Here is a 6,283-nt window from a genome sequence, read left to right as displayed (position 1 = left end):
AAATTCAACAAATGGTGCTGAGTAAGGGGATACTCACATGGAAAAAGAATGAAATGTGACCCCTGCCGTATAGTATATAAAAAAAATTTACACACACAATTGGTAATGCCACATCTCTATGGACATAATTTAAATGTTTCCAACTTACGTTATTGAATTAGGATGAAAAGAAATGGTTGTACCCACAAGATTAGATCAGGATTAAAATGTGGCTTTTCTGGGGTACGTAACACTTTCAAACCAGCACACTTATCAACACTTTGCTGACAATTTATCTTGGGTGAGTTTATTTTTCAATTTAAAACTTTTAATCCAAGTATAATATCCATATAAAAAGGCATATATGTTATAAATGTACAGTTTGATAAATTTTCACAAACTAAATGCACTCATGTAACTAGTACCCAGATTAAGAAACAACATTCCAGAATCCTAGGAGACTCAACCTCCACATCCTCTTCCAGCCACCAGTTACTTCCTTCCCCTTCAAGGGTAATACCATCTTTTAGGGAGTGCATGGGTGGGGAATCAAACCAGGTCTCTTGCATGGCAGCCGAGCATTCTGCCACCAAACTATCCATGCACATGGGTAATAGCATTTTGATTTCTAACAGCAAAGATTAGTTTTGTCGGTTTTTTTTTTTAACTGAAATAGAATCACTGTTTCTTTCATTTTTTATGGATTGATAGCTCATTTTATTTATTTTATTTTATTTTATTTTATTTTTGTATGCTGTATGGTAGGGTCACATTTCATTATTTTTCCTTGTGAGTATCCCATTATTGCAGTACAATTTGTTGAATTTTTGTGTTTTTGTTTATTTTGCTTGTTTGTTTTTTTGGGGGAAGTGCATGGATAGCTCATTACGTTTTTATTTTATATTATGTTATTTCTTTTTATTAGAGCAGTTCTTGGTTTACAGAAAAATCATGCAGAAAGAACAGAGCCCCCAAATTCCCTAACATCATTTCCCTATTGACATTTTGCGTTAGTCTGGTACCTTTGTTACAACCGATAAAAACGATATCATTGTAATTATACTATTATAGGGTTCACTTTTTGGGTTGCACAGCTCTATGGGTTTTTAAAATTTTGTATTCTGGTAATATATAAATAATCCAAAATTTCCCCATTTAAATCACTTTCAACTATACACTTCAGTAGTGTTAATTACATTCACATATAGTGCTACCATCACAATCATCCATTACCAAAACTTCGATCACCCCAATAGAAACTCTGCACAAATTAAACATTAACTCCCCTTCCTCCACCCCTGCCTCTGGTAACCTATAATCTACTTTGTGTCTCTATGTATTTGCATATTCTAATTATTTCATATCAGTAATGTCATACAATATTTGTTCTTTTCTTAATGCAATTTTATTGTGCTATATTCACACACTAAAAAACCATCTGTAGTATACAAACATTGGTTTACAGTATCATAACATAGTTGTGCATAACAACCCTATGATCAATTTTAGAACATTTTCATTACTCCAGAAAAGAAATAAAAATAAAAAACCCAATTCCTCCCATATCCCTATCCCCACCCCCATTATTGACCCACAGTATTGGTGTAGTACATTTGTTACTGTTGATAAATGACTATTAAAACATTACTGTTGGGCAGGCCATGGTGGCTCACCTACCATGCCGGAGACCCGGGTTCTATTCCTGGTGCTGCCCATGCAAAAACAACAACAACAAAAAACACATTGCAGTTTACTATAGTCCATAATTCTCAATAGGTACATTTTTCCCATAAAAACCCTCTATTGTTAACTCCTTCAAATAGAGTCATACATTTGTTCCAGTTCATGATAAAACTTTTTAATATTTATTTATACAGTTAATCATGGGCATTTTCCACCCAAGACTCACTGTGTTGTACATTCCCATGTTTTAACCTCCAGTTTCCTTCCGGTGACATACATGACTCTAAACTTCCCCTTTCACAGACATTCACACACCATTCAGCACTATTAACTGTTCCCACAATAACGTGCTATCATCATCTCTGTCCACTTTCAAATGTTTAAGTTCAACCTAGTTGCACATTCTGCACATTAAGCAACCACTCCCCATTCTTTAGCCTCGTTCTATCTCCTGGTAACCTATATTATGTTTTATGTCAAGGAGTTTACATATTATAATTAGTCCATATCCGTGAGATAATACAATATTGTTTCTTTTCATGTCTGGCTTATTTCACTCAACGTGATGTCTTCGAAATTCATCCATGATGTAGCATATATCAGAACTTCATTCCTTTTTATGTCTGAAAATATTCTATTGTTTGCTGTATCCCGGCTAATGCTGCTGGAAAGCAATATACCAGAAACAGAATAGCTTTTAAAAAGGTAATTTAACAAGTTACAAGTTTACAATTTTAAGGTCTTAAACATGTCCTAACTAAGGCATCCAGGGAAAGATACCTTGGCTCAAGGAAGGGAATGTGGAAAGGCATGTAGCTGGCATCCGCTGGTCCTTGTTCAGCAGGCCCTTGTTGCAATTCCATTGCTTCCAGCTTCTGATGCCACTGATTTCCTCTCTAAGCGCCTGTGGGCCTTCAGGTAGCTGCTCCGGTACAAAACTCTGGGTTTCATCTCTTAGTTTAGCATGTGCTGGGCCAGAGATTTCTTCTCTTCAGGTTCTTCTAAGGTTTCTCCAAAATGTTTCCCCTTTTAAAGACTCTAGTAAGTGAATCGAAACCCACCTTGAATGGGTGGTGTCACATCTCCATCTAATCATAAGATCATACCCACAATTGGGCACGTCACATCTTTGTGGAGATAATCTAATCAAAGTTTTCACCTCCCAATAGTGAATCAGGATTAACAGAAACAGCTGCCTCCGTAAAATTGGATCAGATAAAACATGGCTTTTCTGGGGTACATACTAGATTGAAACTAGCACATGTGCATATACCACATATTGTTTATCCATTCTTCCATTGATGGACACATGGGTTGCTTCCACCTTTGGGTAATTGTTATTAATGCTGCCTTGAACATCTGTGTTTAAATATTGTTTGAATCCCTGCTTTCAATACTTTACGGTATATAAAAGTGGGATTGCCAGGTCATGTGGCATTTTCACAATTCACTTTCTGAAAGACTATCAAACTGTTTTCCACAGTGGCTGCACCATTTCACATTTCCACCAAGAATGTACAAGAGTTACTATTTCTCCACATCCTCCTCAATGCTTATTTTCCATTTTTTAAATAATAGTATTCTAATGGCCATGAGATGGTGTGCCCATTTTTAAACTGGATTATTTTGTTGTTGTTGAGTTGTACCTTAGACACTATGGATATTAAACCCTTATCGGCTATTTGGTTTCCAAATATCTTCTCCCATTCTGTCTTTTTACTTTCTTAGTACTGCCCTTTCATGTTTAAAAGTTATTTTGATGAAGTTCCAATTATCTATTTTTTTCTTTTGTAGCTTGTGCTTCGGGTGTAAAGTCTAAGAAACCATTGCCAAAAATAAGGTCCTGAAGATATTTCTCTATTTTTCTTCTAGGAGTTAAAATTTTAGTCTTTATAATTAGGTCTTCAATCCATTTTGAGTTAATTTTTGTATATAGTGTGAGATAGGGGTCCAACTTCATTCTTTTTGCACATGGATATCCCAATTTTCACAGCACTATTTGTTGAAGACTATTCTTTCCCTATTGAGTGACTTGGTTTCCTTGTCCAAATCAATTGGCTATAGATATGAGGGTTCATTTTTGTACTCTCAATTTTATTCCATTGGTCTATAAGTCTGTCCTGGTGCCAGTACCATGCTGTTTTGATTACTGTAGCTCTGGAATAAGTTTTAAAATCGACAAGTATGAGTCCTCCAACTTTGTTCTTTTTCAAGATATCTTTCGCTATTCATGGGCCTTTACTGTTCCATATAAATTTTATGATTATTCCATTTTGCAAAGAAGGTTATTGGGATTTTTTATTGGGATTGTATCAAATCTACAAATTGTTTTGGGTAAGACTGACATCTTAACAATATTTAGTCTTGTAATCCTGGAATATGGAATGTACTATTTATTTCTTCAGTTTCTTTCAGTAAAATTTTGTATTTTCCATGTATAAGCAAATCCTTTATTAAATTTATTTCTAGATATTTGTTTCTTATGGTTGCTATTGTAAATGGCATATTTTTCTTGATTTCCTTTTCAGATTGTTCATTGCTAGCCGATAGAAATACCGATGATTTTTTGTGTTGATCTTGTACTCTTGGCTGAATTTATTAGCTCTAGCAGCTTAGTTTTACCTTTTTTATACTTTACAGAAGTAAAATCATAGTATTTTTTTCCTTTTTTTTTTACTTCTGGCTTCTTTTGCTCAACATTATGTTTCTGAGATTCATCTCCATATTATGACATGTAGCTAGAGATCTTTCCGTCTTGTTGTATTCTATTCTGTGAATACCCCACACTTTGTCTATTTCAGTTGTTTTCCATTTTGGGTTTTATGAATAGTGCAGCTATAGACACTCACTGTGCTGTCCAACACGGTAACACTAGTCACATATAGTTTTTAAAATTTAAGTAAAATTAAACTAAAAATCAGCTCCTCAGTTGCACTAGCTACATTGCAAGTGTTTAATAGCCACATGTAGCTATTCTTTGTACAGCACAGAACATAGAATATTCCCAGTATTGCAGAAAGTTTTATTGTACAGCCTGGTATGTCTTGGTTAATATATGAAATAATGGATTATAGGTTATGTATATGCTCAGCACTGATGGATGATAGTATCAAACACTTTTTCTGGTGTTCATTAATATTTTATCATGAATTTTTCAAAATTAGGTTAACAAGCGTTCCATGCACTAGAGTAACTTTCCAGAAACCTACAACCTCCAGATGGGTCCCTGGTCCAGATAAATCCTGAAACCTAGCCCTGCTTCTCCACATCATCAGACAGTTCCATCTCCCTACTTCATATTAGCGACAGACCCTTCCATATGAAAAATTTAGAATTCCCATAGCCCAAAACAACCCTAAAGAGAGGTATGGAAAGATCAAAGGTGGTGGTGGAGTTATACCCAGAAGATAGGATTTAACAAATGAATATGAACGCTGAATCATTAAATTGATGTCTTTTAGTCGCCAGTATTTTATAGCAGCTAGAAGGCAAAACCTAAAATTGTGAAATTGCAACCCATGTCAAACTCTGAAATATGTTCTACAGCTAATTGTGGTGCTGCTTTGAAATTTATAGTTTTTTTGTATATGCGTTATTTTTCACACACACAAAAAAAGAATAAAAAGTCAATTGTGATGATAAAAAAAAATTTAAGCCCTCTAATCTCCTATATTCTGGAGCAGCTAGAAGGGAAGACATGAGAGGATCATATGGTAACCCATGACAAACTCTGGGATCTGTCCTGCAACCACTTGTTGAAGAGTGCTTTGAAAACTATTGCTTTCATATTTCTTTGCTTTGTATGTACGTTATACTATACAATAAAAAAGTTTAAAAATTTTTAGGTTAAAACACTGTACTTACTCTTTATCTAAGAATTACAATGTAGTAACAGTAAAGCTAAATAAAAAAATTAATGTTAGAAGTAGCAATGCTGGCACATGGAATGCTTCATGGGTAATACATATTACTGCCACATTACTTATTATACAGGCCAAGCTGGCAATTAATGTTGCAAATGTTTCTTGGATACCATTACAAGAAGGCCCATTTATCAATAGTTGTTATAATAGAACCAATGAATCTGTATTAGTTTAAATAATTTGTCAATTTTAGTGCTATAGTAGTTGCACTACTACCATTTACCAATAGTACCAGGTCCTTTAAATATTTTAACAATTGGGACATCTGTGCTGGTGTGTATCAACCAAATATTAGATCTGCTCATAACCCCAACCAACACTGGATATTATCAATCTTTTCATTTTTTTTTAAACTTTAAGGACAAAAAATAATACCTTGTTTTAATTTGCTTTAAATCAGGAGTTTGAAGACATAATCTTGCTGATCACCTGTGTTACTTTGTACAGTTCTTCCTTGGGCCTTAGTTTCCTCATCTGTATGAAGTGTGATTATACATATTAGACACTAAGGTTTTGCCTTGCTTTAATCCTTTACAAAAGACTAATCATTTACAGGTTCTGAAATCCACTGGATCTGGGTTTGAATTCATGGTTGAATGACAAATTTATGTATTCAACAAAAGTACTAGAAACACATTGGTGAACATCATCAGAAAATGTTCCTACTTAGTGAAGCCTACACTATACTGTAGGATTTT

The sequence above is a fragment of the Tamandua tetradactyla genome, chromosome 17, assembly GCF_023851605.1.
Source record: "Tamandua tetradactyla isolate mTamTet1 chromosome 17, mTamTet1.pri, whole genome shotgun sequence".
NCBI classification, from domain to species: Eukaryota; Metazoa; Chordata; class Mammalia; order Pilosa; family Myrmecophagidae; genus Tamandua; species Tamandua tetradactyla.
Note: the sequence above shows the minus strand (reverse complement) of the source record.